General features: G+C 43.6%; 2 long non-coding RNA genes across 3 annotated transcripts in view; both read right to left on the bottom strand.

Moving 5' to 3' along the window:
- Nucleotides 1-21,119, bottom strand: part of LOC115896557 — a 248,835-nt gene that overhangs the window by 24,753 nt on the left and 202,963 nt on the right. The window lies entirely within an intron of this gene.
- Nucleotides 1,267-15,435, bottom strand: LOC115896556. The gene is made up of 6 exons (XR_004056476.1): nucleotides 15,102-15,435; nucleotides 11,171-13,346; nucleotides 10,254-10,374; nucleotides 7,194-7,254; nucleotides 6,713-6,814; nucleotides 1,267-2,463 (listed from the first exon to the last, which is right to left on the bottom strand). It is a non-coding gene; the product is annotated as an uncharacterized LOC115896556 (long non-coding RNA).

Raw genomic sequence — 21,119 nt, 5'->3', positions numbered from 1 at the left:
TGCAGATGCCCACGATGCCAGGCAGCCCGGTTTAGTTTGTGGAACCTGCTCTAATCCGTCAGCACAGCCACAGTAGATATTCTGAAAACTAAGAGAATCACCTTCAGCAGCTTATCAACTAACCGCAGGCCCTTATCTCAAATGGGAACTTACTCAAACCGTTATTCAAGCTTATTCAAATGAATTTGAGAGCCTGCTAACAGCCCTGGCTACATAATTTGCCGGGCGCAGTTCAAAATGAAAATGTAGAGTCCTTTTCAAAAATTATTAAGCATGTCAAGATGGTGTCAGTAGAACATCCAACTAGTCGGCTTCTGAACACAGGTCACAGGTTCATAAACCTAGCTCTGCCTAGCAATGACTATCCACTAAGTCAAACACCAGGAAACCCCAGCCCCTCCACAGCCCTGCGACTGCTGCAGCAGGAAAACAAAAACAAAACCAACACTCAACACCATCAGCATCAGCTCTTCCCAAACCACCAGTCTTCCTCAGAGACTCCCTCATTTGACCTGTTTTCACTCGTGTTCCCCGACCTTCAAATGTTCAGTGTCCATAAAGCAGATCAAGGCTATCACAAAACAAAACAAACACCAAAAGGCCAAACCACTGGATCTAGAGACCTACGAACTTGCCCTCCTGATACTTGCAGCTGGTGTTTAAGGACGTGCCTGCCTTGGGCGGTGGGCGGGTAGAAACCTCACACACCAAAGCCCACGGAGCTAAATTCAAGGTTGCGAACCCCAACCCCGGTGGGAACACGGTCTGCAGACACGCCCCCCTAAGTCCCTGTGGTACACAATAAATTACTTTCTGAATATTCCCTTTACAACTGCAAAAAATAGAAATGGCTGTAACTGTGCAGAGAAAGAAAAGAGAAGCTGGGATGAGCTCCATCAGGGGCGGAATCTGCTTCTCACTGGTGGATACTGTGATAAGAAACCTGGAACTGAGCGGCCTCACAATGGCCTATTTATCCGGCTCTCACGCACCGCCGGCAACCCCGGCTGGGAATCACGGGGGTGGCAGCAGTCCCCGGAAAACGGCGGCGCTCCGGCACAGGAAAGCCCGCGGATCAACTGATCTGCAGACAACGCTTCTTCCTTCCTGGGAAGCGGCCACAAAGGCAGCCAGCTGACCCCGGCCCAGCGCGGCTCCCGGCCGAGGAGGACAGGGGCGGGGGGCGGGGGGCGGGGGGCGGGGGGCGGGGGGGGCGGGCAGGGGTATCGTCGCCCGCCCCGCCCCCCACCCCCCAAGTTTCCTTTGGCAAAAGCATCCCAGGCGTGGTTCAGGCAGAGTCCACGCCAGCTAGGCTGGGGCCGAAACTCTCCACTTCAGGAAGGCGGGGTAGGCGGACCCGCCGTCCCAAGCCCCCCACGGCCCCCACCAGCTGGCCCTTCCGGCCGGGGCGGCCTTGGCCTGGGCCTGCGGTTGACTTGGGTCGGGGGACAGGAACGATTGGCACAGCGCCCCCGACTGTCCCCTGAGGAGGCCCCTTCCTACGACTTTTGGTCAAAAGCAAAAAGAAACACAGACATGTGCGTCACCCCGGGAAGCGCGCGGGGATTTCGCTCGCGTTTCAGGCGCAGAGTTCTCATCCTCCCTCGGTAGGGGGTCGGGAGTTCCTAAAATTTACCCCCCAACTTCACTTCTCTGGCGACAGAACACCTTAACAGTTCATTTCCCTCTCGCTCTCAAGTGAAAACATCTTATTTTTGTGTTAAAATGTATAAAGACACCATGAGAATTGGCAGGAGGTCAAACCGTAGATTCTGAGATGCCCCGGTCGCTCCCCAGGAAGCGCTGTTTTCGGAAGTGTTGACCCAGCAGCTGGTCCCTGCTGCTCTAATGACACGATGTGTGCTTTCACTTTTTCACTCCCAAACAACGTGATTTGGAGTCTTGAGAGAGCCTTGGAAATCGCTGCCCGTGGAGAAAAGGTCTGGAGGCCAGGCCAGGAGAGCAGACACGCTGGGAGAAGCGGAGGCAGCCCTGTGAACTCGCCGGGCTCCGCAGGGAGGGGCGGGGGTGTCCAGGTCGCAGGTGGAGCTGGCCAGCTGCGAGCCAGGATGTCCTCGCTCTTTCCAAGTTATACAGAGTTCCCACAAGGAAAAAATAGAGGGGTACGGGATCTAGGCAGATCTTCAGCTGTTTGTATACTCTGCACCAGGAGGCGCTATCATCAGCCCGGACCCCTACCGACGGGACGGAGGAGACCACAATTCTTCCCTCCAGGCAGAATCGTGAACCCAAGATTCCCATCTCCCCGACTTCTCTTAACTCAGTATACCGCCATTAACAGCATAGTCAGCCTTCTGGACTTGAACTCCAGAAGGAATTTTGTCTCATTTAGTGCCTGCAGGGGAGCAGGATGAGATAGTCCTCTTGGACCGGCACAAGGTCTCTGAGTTGACTCTTCTATAAACATTGCTCTTGTTTCCAGGGACAGAATCATTTCTTGACCTAGAGAAAGAAAGATATTGTGGGAAGGACCCCTGATGTTCAGTTTGGAGACCCGGCATTAGCCTTACTCAGTAAGGCTACCTGATCTACCAGGACTGATCCAGTCAGCTTTGACGATCCCCCAGCCTGGTCCTGGGATTCTTCCAAACACTCATGAGATCACCCACATCTTGGAGGGGCTGGTAGTGTTACCAGCAGAGAAAGGTGAGGGCAGCAAGCAGTAGTCACTTTGGGTCTGAAATGAGCATCTTGGGGTTTTTATATCTACCCACTCACTATGGAACTTCATTGTCCCTTCCTCTCTGCTACAGTGTTTCCAGAAAATGAGAAGTAGCATCTTCTTAGAAATAGATTGGGTACCCTGTCTCAGACCCATTTTTTTTTTTTTTGGAGGGTGGGGGGACGCAGTCTCACTCTGTCTCCCAGGCTGGAGTACAGTGGTGCGATCTGGGCTCACTGCAACCTCCACCTTGGGGGTTCAAGTAATTCTCCTGCCTCAGCCTCCTGACTAGCTGGGAATCCAGGTGTGCACCACCACACTCGGCTAATTTTTGTATTTTTAATAGAGACAGGGTTTTACCATATTGGCCAGGCTACTCTTGAACTCCTGACCTCAAGTGATTCGCCTGCCTCAGCCTCCCAAAGTGCTGGGCAGTTACTTTTATTATAGTTCTAGATAACATAGAAAAGAACATGGAAGGCAGCTATGCAAGCAAAACACAAACAACCCTGTTAAAAAGTGGGCAGAAGACATGAACAGACACTTCTTAAAAGAAGACATGCAAGCAGCCAACAAATGTGAAAAGATGCTCAGCATTGCTAATTATCATAGAAATGCAAATCAAAACCACGATGACATCTCACGCCACTCAGAATGGCTGTCATTAAAAAGTCAAAAACAAAAACAAAAACAAAAAAACAGATGCTGGCAAGGCTGTGGAGAAAAGGGAACACAAATACATTGCTGGTGGGAATGTAAATTAATTCAGCCACTGTGGAAAGTAGTTTGGAAATTTCTCAAAGAAAGCAAAACTACCATTCGATCCAGCAGCAATCCCATTACGGGTATATATCCAAATGAAATGAAATCGTTCTACCAAAAAGACACATTCATTTTTATGTGCTTCACAGCATTATTCACAATAGCAAAGACACTGAATCGGCCTAGGTGTCTGTCGATATAAGACTGGTATATAAACACCATGGAATACTATGCAGCAATGAAAAAGAAGAAAATCATGTCCTTTGCAGCAACATGGATGCAGCTGGAAGCTATTATTCTAAGCAAATTAATGCAGGAGCAGAAAACCAAATAGTACATGTTCTCACTTATAAGTGGGAGCTACATATTAGGTACACAAAGACATAAAGATGGCAACAATAGACACTGGGAGATACTAGAGGGAAGCAAGGGTTGAAAAACTAACTATTGGCTACTATGCTCACTGCCTGGGTAACAGGATCATTTTACCTCAGAGCTCAGCATCACATGTATATCACACAATATACCCATGTAACAAATCTGCACATGTACCCCTGAATCTAAAATAAAAGTTGAAATTATATATTTAAAAAAGAACAGAACAGAACAGAACATGAACTGTGGTGACTATTTTCAAAGGAGGAACACTTTGCATTTTACAGGGTTCAGGTTTTATAATATATTCTTGTTATCAATATTTTTTAAAAATATCTGGGTGAAGTTTAAAAATCCCCTGAACACACATTTAATAAGCTGTCTCAGAAACCTATTGAGAAAGGCTGTTCTTTGCCTGCCCAGACTCTGCTTCTTCCACTCTGACTGTCCTCACAGCTAATGGGACAACCCCTGAGAATAATGAGCCCTGGCCACCCAGTCCCATCCATGGTCAATGCCTCTTGTGGAACCCCATTGTCTTTGCCTTATAGGATTGCAGACCTGGCCTCTGACTCCTAATGACTTGCTCTATCTCCTGCTTGCACTCTGCCTCTCCCCATCTAATGGCAGAGCTTCCCTGGCTCCAACCCTCTGTGCTTTCCCTCAATGTCCTGCTCTTCCGGACACTCCAGTAACTTCCTTGCCCAGCCTGTTGGCTTCTATGGCAAGTGCTCCTGGAAAACCTGATCTGCCCCTGCTCCTCTAAGGGGGTTCTGACACATGCTCCCCTTCAAGTTGCTATAGGACATCGGACACCAAATATCTTGGAGACCTCGAGATTGTGGGCAATTACTACCATAAATAAATGCACAAGAATACCAAGGTTCTCTTCGAATAAAGTGATTAGGATTCAAAACCGTCTACACATAATGGTCTATATAATGACCTCTTGCTTAGACTTGGTCACGTTCAGAGTCTTCTGTCCACTTCTCTCCCATCCCCCTCCTGCTTCCCCACTGTTTTAGTAAAATGTGCTTTGCAAAGAGCCCAGTTCATGCCTTCCTACAACTAAGGATTAATGAGGCAGCAGAGAGGTCCAGGCCCCCACTTACTGTCCCTCCCATCCACTGGGCAGTTCCTCCACGCCACTGAGTCAGGAAGGAGAAAATTCTAACCACCAGGACTACTTCTTTTAACATCAAAGTCCTGCTGAATGTAAAATAGTACCGTTACTATGGAAAACAGTTTTATGGTTCCTCAAAATGCTGAACTTTGAATTACCATATGACCCTGAAATTCCACTCCTAGGTATATGCCTAAAAGAATTGAAAACATATTTAAATAAAAATCTGTACATCAATATTCATAACAGCACTGTTCACAGTAGCCAAAAAGTGGAAACGGCCCAGTTGTCCATCAGTGAGTGAATGGATTCATAAAATGTGGTATGTATATACAATGGAATAGTATTCAGTCATGAAGAGGAATGAAGTATTGATACAAACTATAATCCAACATGTATTATATATAAAATACAACATAAATGAATCCACACAACATTAAGGTAAGTGAAAGAGGCTAACTAGCTGATTACAATAATGATGATGATAATGAGAATGATAGCTTATGATGGTGAAGATGACTATGATTATGGAAGAAAGAGGCTTAAAGGGGGTCCCACAAGTCTAGACAATACAGCATCCCAGGTTCCCTGGAGCAGCACCATATTTCTGAGCAATCCTAAGTCTTGAGCCACTTTGACCCCACTGTTGATGCAGCCATGCCTGGATCAGGGCTGGTAAGTAACAGAATCCAAGTTTGTCCAGTATCAGAGCCAACAATAATTCAACTGAACCTCAGTCTCCCTAAAATGGAAGTAAAGGTTTATAATTATAGCTCTGGCATCACAGAACTTCTTAGACATATATATATATATGCATATATATATACATATATATGTAATGAGAACTTTCACTAACAATGAGTGCTTGGTGTATATCTGGCACTGTTCTACGTGATTTATATATACTAAGTTGCTAATTCCCACTGAAGCCTTGTGAACTAGGCATTGTTATTAGTCTCATTTCATGAAGAAACTGAGGAACAGAGAGATTACAGTCGTGTCCAAGATCTTATAGCTGTCAGGCAGCAGTATCTGGATTGACACCCAGAGAGAAGGCTGCCACCAGGCCTCTGCAAGAGCTTACTTGGTGGGTACCTGCGTGATTACTCCTGGCTTTTCTCCTCCCTTGTAGAATCCCAATATACTTCTCTTTTGTTCTTTCAGGGAGACCATGTCCTCCAACATCTGGCCCTGCTGCCTTTGGCACCAAAACTGTATACATACCCTAGAGCCGAGACTTACTGAATTTCCTTGACGGTATCTTCATGCTGTTTCCTACATCAGGATATGAATACAACAAAACAATAGCTTGTCTTTTCGCTTGCCTTTGCTATTGTCTGTGCGATGAGCTCTGGGTGAAAAGACACTGGGACAGTATACAAATAGCCTTGGCTCTGAAGGTAAAGGCTTTTCTTTGCCACTGCAGAAAGTTCAAAAGAAATTTGTTCTTTTTTTGGGGGAGTGGGTGAGAGAGACTGATTCATGATTTTATTTTATTAGCGAGTTCACAGAAGCCTGGGATATTCATCTTGCAATGCTGTTTTGCATCTCTCTTTCTCCTTCATTCTCCAGAAAACCCAGTAACACTAGGCTATAAAGCCATGAAGCTTCCCAGTCAGTGAATTTGGGGTGCTAGGGACCTAAATAGGGAAGAAGTTACTAGTCTGAAGAGGACCTAGGCATGGCTTCAGTGATAACCAGTCTAATACTTTCCCCTTCCCATTTTACAGATAAAGGAATTCAGTCCCAAATGGCAAAGAGACGGTTACCTTCCTAGGTCAGTAGTAGATGCAGAACTTAAGCCCTGGCCAGTCTCCAAGTTCTATGTTCAGAAGGGTTTCCCTGCCATAGACCCTTCTTCTCCACTGCCCCTGAAAGAAGTAGAGCACTGTTAGAGGAGTCAATGGATGCCAGGCGTGGCAGAGATCAGGCTGACAGTAGGTGTTAGAGGTGGTAGAAGCCAGAAGGGCCAGGACAAAGTTTAAGGCTGTGGTCATACAGCAGAATGTCTAGTCTCTGAATTGATGGGTCCCAATTTCAGAGATAGGTGGAGTAGTTCAAAAATCTCAATTGCTTCTTAAGAGAATCATTGCTCTGAAAGTCATCATGCAAGGTGGCTGAAATGGGGGAGTGTATTAGTCCATTCTCACACTGCTTATAAAGACTTACCCGAGACTGGGTAATTTATAAAGGAAAGAGATTTAATTGACTCACAGTTCAGCATGGTTGGGGAAGCCTCGGGAAACTTACAGTCATGGAGGGAGGGGAAACAAATATGTTCTTCTTCACATGGTGGCAGCAAGGAGAAGTGCTGAGCAAAAGAGGGGAAAGCCACTTATAAAACCATCAGATCTCATGAGACACTCATTCAGTATCACAAGAACAGCATGAGGGTAACCACCCTTATGATCCCACTGGATCCCTCCCATGACACATGGGGATTATGATTATGGGAACTACAACTCAAGATGAGATTTGGGTGGGGACACAGCCAAACCATATTAGAGTGTATGATGCTCCTTCACTGAGAGCCAACTAAATTTCTGGTATTGTGCAGGGAGTTTCAGTGTATTATCTCATTTAATTCCCAGAGCAACTCCATAGTGTAAGTTTTATTAAACTCTTTTCACAGCTGAGGAGACTAAGGGTGAGGGAGGTCTCATGGCCAAAAAATATCAGGAATAACATATGATTATGAGTTCATTTGACTTTAAAGTTAGGAGGCTCTTCATTAAGCCACATGGCCCAAAATAAGACTGGGGTCTCTTATCTCAGAAGTCTGGACTTCTGCCAGGGAGTTTTCCTTCCAAAATTTTTTTTTAAGTTGCTATTGATATATTATCCATTTTTCTTAGATTTAGTCCCAGTAGGTCTAGTGGGAAGTTGGAAAATTCCTATGGGAGGGTGTGACTCTTCCCCTGACCTTGTTTAAGACATGCTAGGGGAATGTCTCTGCCTCTAGGCCATTCAACAGACCAAGTGGAGGGGAAGATGCAGGCTTGTCCTCTACCCCATCACTTTCTGGGTCACCTAAGAGAGGTAGCCTGGAGGAGTGGCCAAGAGCAGGAACTCTGGCATCACACTGCCTGAGATGATACCTGCTATTGTTTGATACCAGTTTTGGGGTCTTGGATAAGGTATTTGGACTTTCTGTGCCTTATTTCCCTTATCTGTAAAATGGGGTAATAATATTACCTGCCTCATAGGATTGTTGAGAGAATTTAACCAGTTAATATATGTAAAGGGTGTAGAGGATTGCCTGGCTTACCATAAGTAGATTTGAGCATCATTATTAATATGCTTCCAGGAGCCATTTTCCCTAAGTCTTGGATTTAATAACAACCAGGGACTGAATAATAACCAGAATCCTGGAACCAGCTACCACTTTTATTGAGCACCTAATCTCTTTATTAGGAATGCTTTATATGTACCATCTCTAACCCTTAGAGATGTCACATAAGCATTATTATCTCCATTCTACAAATAAGGAAATGGAGGCATCGAAAAGTCAAGTGACTTGCACCAGCTCACAGGACCAGAAGATGCCAAGCTGGTGTCTGAATCTACATCAGTTAGGCTACAGGGTCTCTCCTCTGGCTCAGCTACTTCTCCAATGCTGGGTTGGTGGTTTCCAGCAAAAGCCATCTTTAAACATAATGTCTTTTATTGGCTTTCATTGTATTTTTTTATTTTTTGGTAGAAATGGGTGGGACTGGTAGTTAAAAAGTAAGCAGTGTGTGGCCGAGCATGGTGACTCACTCTTGTAATTCCAGCACTTTGGGAGGCTGAGGCGGGCAGATCACGAGGTCAGGAGATTGAGACCACGGTGAAACCCCGTCTCTACTAAAAATACAAAAATAAATTAACCAGGCATGATGGAGGGCACCTGTAGTCCCAGCTACTCTGGAGGCTGAGGCGGGAGAATGGCATGAACCCGGGAGGTGGAGCTTGCAGTGAGCCTAGTTCATGCCACTGCACTCCAGCCTGGGTGACAGAGTAAGACTCTGTTTCAAAAAAAAAAAAAAAAAAAAAAGTAAGCAGTGTGACTGTAATCAGATGTTCTCTAATTTGCCCCTTTGAAAACAAAATTAATAGGTGGAGGAGCATTGTCATTTAGTATGTCATTGCTGCTGAGGCCAGACAGTGTCCATGCTGGGCTGTGCATCTGCTTTCTGGGAATCTATCCTGGACTGACTTAACCTCAGCCCACATGTACAGTAACCAAGCAAATTGAGGTTCATGACCAAGTTAAATACATTTTCATGGATTCAGGATCCATGCTCTCAGAAAAGAGGTTTAAAATGATCTTGATCCAAACCTCTTTGTTGTACAATGTTCTGGTACAGGAAACTGGCGATGATGATAGTGATGGCAATAATAAAAATGACAGATGGCTCCCTTATGAGAGCTTATGGAGGGCCAGGCACTGTGCTACATGCTTTACACATATTATCCCATTTAATTCTCACAACTGTCTTTTAGAGCCCCCTTTTATAGATGATGAAATGAAGACTTAGAGAAGGACAGTCCCTCGTTTAGGTTGCATAGTGACATGTGGAGTCAGGATTCAAATTCCTGCTGAACTCCTACCCTAAACTCCTAAGGTTACATGGTCTATGCACTCTTTGAAAAGGGTCTTTCTTGACCTGAGTCAAAAAGAAACACACAAACTCTAGATGTCCCAAAAAGAGATGGAGCCATCTATTCCCTCAATTGCAAAAGTCACTTGAGTTCTGCCTTGCATTCTTAAACTTTGGGAGAGATGGCAGGTTCTACCTGAATCTCCCAAACACTTTTAAAAGTGGAAGAGTTATAGCAAAACCTCAATTACTGACAAATGTTCTAATTGTTCTTGAACGCTCGTCAATCAACAAAGTCCCACCTAAATAGGTTCTCTCCTTCCTAATAGATTCTGGGGTAAGAGTTAAGCTTTCTAATTTGCTCTTTTGTTCTGAGTTAGCTGGAAATTTTGCCACCAGCATTAAAACAAGAAGAATAAATTTATATGTGGAAACACTTTTACTTCCCAATACTCTAGAGTACTGTTACAAGGAGACAGCAAATTTATCCGTTTATTCATCTGATCATTTAATTAACATTTATGGAGTGCCTAGTATTTTCCCAATACTGTGCTGGAGGTGCTGGGAAGAGAGAGAGAAAAATAAATGATACTCTTTTGTTCTCAAGTTGCTTGCAAATTTGCATGCATTGGTCCTAGTTTGGATTTTGCCAAATCCAAGGAAAAGGATCTTCAGCTGGTCCTGCAAAGCAAGCTCCAGAGAAACTCAACAGCAGAATTCCATTACTTACATAGCTTTCTGGGTATGAAAAACAGGAAGAGGAACCATCACAACTCTAGGGTTTTTTAAGGCATGAATCATAAACCAGATCAACAGGTATGGTGACGGGCTTGCCAGTTTAGCAATTGTCTCTGTAAAAGGAGAGAACTACTTGGTCAGAAGGAAATGCCAACGCTCGCCCCCACCCCACCGCCCTCCCACATGAAGCGCAAACTCTCAGAGTGTTGCTGAGATGCTTTCTGTTTTGTTTTGATTCCAGCTCCCTCTCTACCCAGCTGAGCCACATAGAGAGAATGAAGCCTGCCATTTTGCACACAGTTTTGCCTTTTCGGCTGTTTATTTTGCTAAGACTCTTAAACCTGTCAGCGAAGCGGTTTCCAGCCCAGTCTCTGTGGTAATAATCTCCCTTTCTAAGAGATAAGCACCCCGAGTGAGACAGATTGGAAGACAAACTAACACACCAAAGTTGCTGAGTACACATGACTCTTTAAAGATGGCCTCATTCACTACTCAGGCTTTATTAACTTCAAAAAAGAAAAAGAACAACAAAAAAGTCCAGCTTGGAGGTTTCAGAAACTCACTAAGAAATTACTAGAAACCCCTCAGTGGAAAATGCCAGTGCATGCACACATGTCTGACCCAGACCCACACTTCTTGCAGCACAAGGGCTGATGGAGAAACATGAGCAGGGAAGGCCTGTTGGGGAGCTGGAGGGACAGGACCTCTTGACAAGCCTAAGAGTTTACTCAGACATCCCAAGTTCTGAGATGTAAACCAAATTTTACCCCCGGAAAACCAAACCAAACAAAACACTCAGATGAAAAATGCCACTTCTCAGTTTTCTAAAATCAAATTAAATCTTACTTTGCATCCCCTTTTCTCCAGAGCAGGAAATTTATTCTTGGTCATTAGGAAGGAACTCCTTACCAAAGATAATGCTAGATCCTTTTGGCAGGTTCTTGTCCATCTTCCATGGCCTGTTTAGAAGTCATTGAACTTTTCTGTTTTGCTGCTGAAATCCTGATTTTATTCAACTGTGGGACAGCAACATACTCAGGGAAGGTGGGTCCTTCCCCAAGCCCAGGCAAATGGAACGTGGTTAGTTTAAGCTGAGACTGTGCAGCAAACCTACCCTTCCTTTCACCTGGAGTGTGGGATGGGTATGTGACTGTGGATTTCTGGGATCTTCCATAGGGTGAGAGTGACGCAGGGCAAGTGAGTCCCCAAGTGGAGCTTAGCCTACAAGAGTTCTTGGCTTTGCTCAGGAGAGAAGTCAAGGGTGAGCCGGTGGTAGGGTAGAAGAAAACAGCTTTGTTGAAGTGGTGGCGTCATAGCTATGTGACTGCCCCTGCAGAGCAGGGTTATCCTATAGGCAGTGTGTCCAGAGTAGCAGCTCAGTGTAGTCTTACAGTCATATTTATACTTGCTTTTAATTACATGTAGACTAAGGGGTGGTTTATGCAGAAATTTCCAGGGAAGGGGTGCTAACTTTTGGACCATCAGGCCATTGGCATGGAAAGAAGTGGTAATTCCCTGTTGTTGCCATGGTGATGGTAAACTTAGATGGCATGCTGGTGGGCTGTCTTACGGAAAGCTGCTTCTGCCTTGTCCTTGTTTTAGCTCGTCCTCAATTTGGTCCAGTGTCCAAGCCTCATCTCCTACCTCAGGAGGAGAGTGTGAGAAGGGAATTTCCTATTTAATTAAAACAAAGGCATGTGAGGCAAAACTCCATTCTTTCCTGCCTCTTGAGCACATCCATGTGAGGCATGATGCTTGGACCTGCAGCGGCAGCCGTCTTGTTGTTATGAGGGGAAGAGAGAGCATCACCAAGAGCCGTGGCCTTCTGACAGCGTTATGTTGCTGAGGTTATCTCTCTGGAACCTCTTGATGTGTACCACGATGAACCCTTGATATTCAAGGCTGTTCTAATTGGGTATTCTGTTTCTCACTAACTAAAAGCAGCTTCCATTATACAATCTTTGAAGTCCTGAACACTGAGGACAGTATGGTCTTCCTGTGGTCCACCCTGTGGTCTTCCATCCATGCTGGTCCCTACTGATAGTGTCTGAGCCCTCATCGTCCCTGTGCAAATGTGCTTCACTGTTTTGGTGCCAAAAGTGAACAAGGTGGAGGACCTCTGCTGAAGATTGTACCCCCAAAGCCTAGTGTTCAGTGTCCCTGGGGCACCACACAGCCACTGCTCAGTCACCGTCCTGGGCTGCATTCAGGAGCCCACAGGAAAGCTCCTGCGTGGCAGTAATGCTGCGGTGACCTTGCCTCCAAGATCAGCTCAGGTGAAGAGGTTTTGATGCTGTCAGGTCTTCCTAAGGCTTTTAGTAATAGGCAGCTGTCACTCGTAACAGATTCTCTGTCCTCAATTCATTCACTCAAAGCTAAGAAACTGGGTCCTGAGGCAACAGTCAGACCAGGCTTTAAAATGACGTCTGGATATTTGAAGTAATGGTTTGGTTGAATAACTGCCTAGAAAAACACTTGGTTCTCTCCCTCTACTTACCCCACCCACCCTACTCCATTCAGGATCTGCACGTCACGAATCTGTTATGCGGACGCATTTTCAGTGCTCACTCCTTCTATCACAAGATATCTGCCCTTCATGGACTCTCCTAGTGGCCAAGGACTTAAAAGCAACAACAAACTGAATAAAGTTTCCATTTATCTTGAAAAACTAGCCATCGAGTGGATTAAAGGGAGATTGAAAGACCTAGAAAGGCAAATCAAAGGTGAAGGATTCTTTCCTCTCCACACGGTAACTTTTTCATGTTACAGTTGATGGTCCATGGCTCAAGAAGCTATGAGCCACTTCTGGTTCATCAGAACGGTGCTTTTAGAAGCAGAGCTGTTACATGTCAGTAAGCATAACATTCACCTGAAGAACTTTTTTGGTTTAAAAGCATGTTTCTGGAGCCTAACTTCTTGCGATTCTAATTCCTCAGGCCTGGGACGGGGCCTGGAGAACTTGCTTTATGGCCATACTGACTGAGTAGTTCCCGAGCCCACTCTGAGATATGCTGTCCTGCCCTTGGAGCCAGGCATTTCATTTGGTCAAAAGCAGACTCCACCTTCTTCTCATTATAAGTAGCCTCTTAATAAAAGAAAAAAGAAAAGAAAAGAAAAGAAAAAAAACAGTTAAAATAGTTCAGCCTGAGGTTTTGCCAAAGCACTCAGCAAAAATGTTTGTTGATTCCAGAATCTAAAGTGCTAAATGAGGGTCAAAAATGAACCTCAAATTACATTTGAAAGAAGACTTCCTACAGTTACTCCATCCTGTGTAGGAACTAATCGGAGCTGGTGTTCTCTAGCACATGCTTTTTGGCAGCTTCATAAACTGTGTTGAGGTTTCCCTAATTCTCCTGGCATCCCAGGGAATGGCCTAGGGAGCTCTTCCATGCAAATGAATAGTTTGCCTTATCTGGTCCTCAGAAGTTCCCCTTTCTGATGAAAACCACTCTGAAATTGGTTACAGAGCAGGGGCTGGATGAGAGGCCCCAGTCAGCCAGCACCTCTAAATAAACAGAAGGGGTCACATGATTTATCGGGTGACGAGTGTTTGCTGGAAAGCATGTGGCGTGAGGTGACTGTCCAGTCGGAGGGAGTGGGGGAAAAAAGCCACAAACATGCAGCAGAAAACTCCTACTTGCTTTTGTTTTTAAGGGAAACTCCCCTCCTGTGAGGACAGTCCCTGGGAGGCCCTTTCTGAACCAGGCAAGGAGGAATGCTGTGGTTTTATGTGGGGGACTGAGCTGGATGGGACAGCCTGGAAAGACACCAGTGATCTGGGAGCAGGCAACTGTCTCCTAGAAGAGTCTCTTTTCCAAATGTTTCCCCAGAGTCTTCTCAGATACTCCTGTTTAATGGGGTTTTTCCTTTAATCTGTTCGTGTTTTCTATTGGTAACCTGAAACATATTTGCTTGATACTTGAGCCATCACTCACTTGACAGAAGAACCCACTTATGCAAGGCTTTTGGGGTGGGAGGTGACAGAGGGAAGGGCTGGGGATGGAGGTGGAGAGGGTCAAGCTTATAAGTTAAAAGAGAGAGTGGCAATGGCTGCATAGGCTCTGGTCAACTGCAGGGAAAGGCTGTCTGGGCTGATTATAGTGATCATTGAGCTGCTTTACCCAGTACTGACTTTCTAAAATTCCAAATGCTTAATATCCATTCTAAGGGGTCAACCACGATCGATGAATTTTAGCATAATGCTCAGATCTTTCCTAATGAGGACTGAAATGTCCTTATCTCTAAAATAACCTCTACAAATTAAGGAGAAAAATCAAAGAATGCCCAAAAGATAGGAACATACAATTCATAGAAAAGGAAATATAAATGGCCGTTAAAAACAAGAAAAGATGTTTGACTCCTGTGAAATCAATTTACAGGTATTTCAAAATAGATGATTTTTAAAAGGTGGCTACTTTCACTCATAATGAAAGAAAAGCAAAAACTACCTGAACTGGAAAGAAGTATAAAAGGGAGGTTACTGGGCTCTCAGTCCTGTCCTGTTTCTTATCCTGGGTGCTGGTCACATTTATTTGTGAAGACATTGAGCTACACACTTAGGACCAATATACCTTTGTAAATATATTTCAATTAAAAAATTTTTTAAAGTACCTTGGAATTCCATTTTTTACCTGAGAGAGTGTCAAAGATAAACATGATAACACACGATACTGAAATGGATGTAGAAAAATAGATACTCTCATAGATAAAAATTATGACACAATATTGAAAAGGATGTGAAGAAATACACACTCTCATACATTGTTAACAGGAATATAAATGGTACAGTTTCTGTGGAGGGCAAATAGACAATATCTATCAAATATACCAATGCACATACCTTTTGACACAGCAATTCCGCTTCTAAAATTTCTCCTACTCACACATGTACAAAATGATATGAATACAATGTCATTCTGTAATGTAGTGTTGGTAATAGCAAAAGATGAGAAACAATCTAGATGTCCATTTTAAGGAGGCAGGTTAAATAAATCCTTGTAGTTCTATAAAATGGAACACTATACGACTGTAAAAGAGGAATTGGAAACTCTTGATGTTCTGCAGAATAATCTCCAAGATATATTGTTGCACTGAAAGAAAAGCAAAGTATAGAAAGAAAAGTGTATGTAGTATTCTGTCATTTGAATAGGTAAAGGGAGAATTATATATATCCTCACTGACATATAAATAAACCATCTCTGGAAGAATATACAAGAAACTGGTAACATAGCTTTCAGGTGGGAGAACTGAACATTTGGGGGACAAGATTGGGAGGGAGACTTTTGCCATATTTCTTTTGAAACTTAAATTTTGAATTACACGAAGGTGTAATCCAGTCCAAAAATAAATGACATTTAAAATCTTAAGCCTGGATTTTCTGTGCTATGTAATATCTTGATTTCTTAATTATTATTTGAACTTCACTTTCATATTTCTCTCTCTCTCATACACTTTGTCATAAACCATCCCATCGTCAATTACATCTGTGAAGAGTGGGGAAAATTCTACCTTATAAGATCTACACATCAAGTATGATAAGACCTGACCTCAGAAATGTTTAACTAGGAAAATCACATGCCATCTAGAATGGAGAAAATCCGTTAATCTGCTTTGCTGACTTATCAGGCCCCACACTATGAACTACCATCACATGGCAAATCATGGACATTTTTCTCCCCTGTTCAGTATCACTTAGTAAGTAGCAGTACAGTCCATTAGCCTTTGGTCTGCCTTGGCTACTGTATCATTTTCTACTATTCCCACTTGCTTCCTGAATAGGCTCTTGTTTCCTCCTTTCTGGGTAGTCTGTTTATTCTCCCTCCATTGTGCTATCTCCTGCATCTCACTAATGAGCTTCATCCTGTTTTTGACAGACCATTCTCTGTTTTGACAAGGTAAAATTGATCAGCGAATTAAACACATGTGAAACATCTCCAGATACAAACGCACTACAGGGAAAGATTTAAATGCCGTCCGTTTCCTTGCTGATAATAACTTGGAAGGCAATTTTAATAGCCAGACGGATTCTGAATGGAGAGCTCTGTTTAAACTTTGTCTTCCATAAATAGAAACAAAGTGCAGACATCCTGCCTCTTAACTTGGCTTCTTTTGTCATCTGAAGCTTTCAGAAGTATGCTTTTATTTGTTTTCTTGATTTATCTCTTTCCTTCTACTGCAAATGAGACTACAGTTAGGGAGCACCCACAGCAGGCCTGGGGCTGAAAGGATCCCCTCCATTATCTGTCACTAGGAGATCCCCTGTGAGACCTCGGGCCACCCCTTAATATCTCACTGCCTTGTGAAGATGAGCCAGGTGAGTCTTCCATTTGAATTGCGAATTTGATCGCTTGACTCCAAAATGAGACATTCCATTAAACCAAATGGACATTCCTTATGAACCAGGCAGAGTGGGAGTTCAGGTAATTCAAAAACCTGAAATTGCATGTTTAAGTTTTGTCTCGCAGACTCAAACATTTTCAGAAATGAAAAGATGTTAGAAATGATTTAGACTCAGAATTGATAACCTGAGGCTCATAGAAAGCTCTAGAGTGCACGAATGGACTCAAGGATTCTTTCAGTCCTGGTGGGTTAGGATATGCTGTGGTAACAAACACTTCGAGAATCTCAGTGGCTTCAAAGCAACAAAGCGTCATTTTTTACTCATACCACATGATAATACAGGGTTGGCTGGGATGGTGCTCCTGCACCATCAACATACTCACTCCTGGACATGATAGAAATGCAATATCAGGAATATTGCTGGCCTCAATGCAGAAGGAAAAGAGAGCTAAGCTCTTAATTCTTCAACACAGAAGGGGGGCCCTTTGCATCCCATTGGCCAATGCCTGAGTTCAGTGGGGGTAAAGAAGTATAGCCCTTCTGCCAGGAGGATAACTACATTGGAGAACTGTTTACTGTAAGGTCCACAAACCCTTAAAATTGTAGGCAGAATTATATGTGAGCAGACATATGTGCCTGCTTCAGGGGAGTAATTCTGTAGCTTTCAGCCTCTTCCAAAAAGAGTCATTAACCATTCCTTCCCCACCCCTCACAATGTTAAGAACCAATGATTTTAGTCCAAATTCCTTATTTTACAGATGGAAGAACTTGAAAGCCAGATCTTTAAATGACTTGCCAAAAATCAAAACGATGTCCCCAAACTTGCCAAAACAACTGCTAATTGGGAGCAGAAGCAGCCCCTAAGACTGTATCAGGGAGAGGCCACCCTTTCAGGCACAGCAGAAGGCTCCAGCCTCCGCTTAACCAGCTCTCTGCATCCAAATTTAATTTAGAGAGGAAGAAAAGAGGTCATGGGAAGGGTCTTTGTTTCCTGTAGGTTTCAAATCCCAAATGGAGGTTGGAAACTGGTAGAGGATCCTCCTTGGAAACTTTTGAAAAATAACTTGTTTGAAAATATTTCAATGCCAAGAAAAACGTGACCCCTGGTCCCTGTCCCCTACTGTTCGCCTTTCCCTTCGGCCCTCTTTCCTTGTGTCAGGTAACCTGGGCTTCCATCGTATTCTTCCAGCTTCCTCATGTCTCAACTGAGCTTCCCGTTGGGGACCAACAAAAGACATTATCCTGGAAGAACTGTTTTTTCCATCTCTTTTCATAACTCCATTTCCTTTCCGGATGACCATGTGTTTTCCTTAATTCATTTTAGCTCCCTATCCTGCCTCCTCCCTTTTTCCCCCCACCTCCATCTCAGGCTGGAATATCACTCAGTTCTCAACCAGCATGGCAATGTTTCATTTCGGCCTTCCAAACAAACAGAAGTTGATGAGTCTTCTCCTCTGATCCTCCACGCATGAAGACCCTCTCCTTTGACCACCGCCACCAACACCAGGATGTATGAGAAAACTTGTCAATTTATGTTCTGGATTCTCTTTTCTCTTCCTCTTCACTCAGTTAACTATTTTCTCAGCATCGCCCTCATTTGCTGTCTCTTTTCTATGATGTACTTTTGTCAAGCCATAGTGGGGGACCAGGAAAACCAAACATTATTTGTTTAACAGGTAGAAGTTATTGAATATCAGCACAGAAGGCGAAGATGAAATGAGACCAATAACTATGTGATGGCAGGAAGCCTAGAAGTCAGGGACATCTGCCTTCAGGTTTTGTGGAGCCTGAAGAATTTGGGGACCTCAGTAAGAAAAATAATTTAAAATTGCAAGAAGGTAGACAGGCATCAAAATAAAGATTTGTTTAGGCATTAATTCAATTACAAGTGAATATGTGTTTATAATTCCTTATCCTTCCCTCCACATCAATCCCTCACAGGACATCAAGTATAAGGGAGGGGACACTGGAGTGGAAACAGACAGCAGTATGAGCCAAGTAAAGTAAAAATATACTGTATTTGCAAATTCGACAAAAACGCACAACCACATGAACACATAGCTAGGGCTTCTCCCAAGGTCTTGGGAAGGCACCTCTGCGAGTGAGTGGCCCTGAAGTGTAAGATTCATTAAATTTGAGAGTCAGACTGTGTTGGAGATAGATAGAGCCAAAATATCTGGAAGGTGAATCAGGTCAAGAAGCCAGCAATCAGTACCTAAAGTTTCAGGCAAGATCCAATATTTAGAATTTTTTTAAAAGTCAGCACTAGTTTTTTTCCACTTCCCCTTCCCTCCAAAATTTTTTTTTTTTTTTTTACTGCTAATGGCCTAATGCCCCAGGCCTCTAAGGACTTACATTTTGAACAAAAGGTAAGTCAATTAAGGAACCCTTCCCAAAGAAGTGATTTTCAGTGTCACCAATATTGAGAGGAGTGAAGATTTTTGGAGTTGGGGACATTGCGTCTTCTCCAGATTCCCTCCAATCACACCAGGGGCTCCTGGAAGCAGAATGGAGGGATAATGAGGTTTTCCATATGGAGTCCTGGACAGCCTTTAAGTGAATTAAGAGCATAGAGTATAAGAAAGGAAGGACAAATTGCATTCTTTGCATGTTCACTGAAGGCTGACCCTGAAAACACCTTATGATGCTTTCTCCCCACCACATACTCAGATTTATTCTACTCTGAGTTATTACATGGATTTTCCCATTCATAAGGTAAAAAGATAGACACCCTCTCTCCCTTCCACTCAAGAATGGTTGAGAATGGGAAGAATTTTCTTAGAGAAAAACTCCAACTGTTCCAATTCCAATTGTTGGAAGAATTTTGTTCAGCGAAAATGGTATAAAGGAAGAAAAAAAATAATTCTTCAAAGCCAGTAAAGGAAAATACGAAAATGATACGTTTGGGTTAGGTATCTGTTACAACCCATGATTCTTTCTAATTCATGGTTTTTTTTTTCTAAGTCCAATATCAGACTTTGGTTCTTATTTAGGGGAGACATCCTTTGGTGCTTGTTCTTTAGAACTGTGCTTATCAACACTCTTCTCGAGCAGCATGCACCTGTGTTCTTATTAGGGTACAAATGGGATGCTTGTTCCCACATACGGTCGTGCACCCAAGCTCCTGCCCTTGCCCTATGGCCTGGCCCAATGCATATGGAGACTAAGTGGTCATAGACCTATGACTATCAAAGTCATAATCACTCCACCAGATAGCAACTTCCTCACTTCATAAGCTTTAGCATGTCTTCCTTCATAGCAAAAAGACGTCATTTACAGGGGATTTCCAAATGTAGGTGATCCATTAACTTACTTAAAAACAGTCTCTTATTTCCAGGGCAATGGAAAGAGATTATTTTCTTCCAGTCTAAATATAGGCACAAATGAGAACTGAAACCACAGGGCTGATAACAATACTGTGGTTGATTCTTTTAAAGTCACTATCAGCAGGAAGAGCCAATGGGAGTGTTCAGTGAGGGAGTGGGGGTGGGAAAGGGTCAGAGAGACAAGAAAGCAACCAGGTCCCAAAATCAAAAGCATCATTTGACTTTAATCCTGTTCTAGGAACTCTGGTTGACTTCTAAGTAAAGTCTGTTTTTATTTTGGAAGAAACTCACTCTTGTTTATTTGGGAAAATATTTCTATAAATTAGTTAAGTCAAACAATCTCTGAGTAATCCTAAAATTTGTGGTACTTGAATGGCTTATGAGAATATACAGGTGAAGAGTGTATTAAAATAGAGATCTAAATACTAGACTTAGGAGTGACCAAGTCCTATTAATTGAAAAGACTGCTAGATTGGGGTGGGGTGGTGGGGGGATTTTCTAGTATCCTGAAACAGGGAACAAAATCAGGGAAAAGAAGATAAAAATACCTCTGTATCAAAAACAGAGTCCAAGGCTATGAACTAGACCCACTCTTCACCTTTTGTCCTGGTGAGACAGTCAAACTGGGTTGGCTCTGAGTGAGGTGGCTGGTCCATGCTGCCTAAATATGGCTACAAAGGGATGACCTGAAACACCGGATGGGAATGTGCAGATGCGACCCAGGGATGATCACAGACTGGATGACCTTATAGACTGGAGGGTCCCACAGAGCCCTAGGGTGGGGGCAAGACGAGAATCTGAACACAAACTCTGCCACTCACTAGCAGCAACACCTAAGACAATCACTGTATTGTTCTAGACTTCATTTCCTTTGCTTTCAAAGTAGGACTGAAATCATATGATTTGGGAAGGTCCTGAGGTTCTGACTGTAGTCAGACAGGTCCACAGATGGAAGGACATTTAATGCTTGGGTATTTGTGTTTGTACTATTAGACTGCTGGGTTGAGATGTTGTAGAAAACATCAGATTGCTAGTTGGGAGCCATTGTTATTGTGATTCCAGCTACCCGAAATCCTTCTTGACTTCCCAGTGGGTATAAATACATAATAATTATGACTATTACCCATAAGGCCTCAGTCAACATTAGGGGTGTTAAATTGGCTGAGTTGTTGGACCAGAACACCTCTGAGGCT

Source organism: Rhinopithecus roxellana, chromosome 3, assembly GCF_007565055.1.
Source record: "Rhinopithecus roxellana isolate Shanxi Qingling chromosome 3, ASM756505v1, whole genome shotgun sequence".
NCBI lineage: Eukaryota > Metazoa > Chordata > Mammalia > Primates > Cercopithecidae > Rhinopithecus > Rhinopithecus roxellana.
This window is presented reverse-complemented; position numbering and strand designations above follow the sequence as displayed.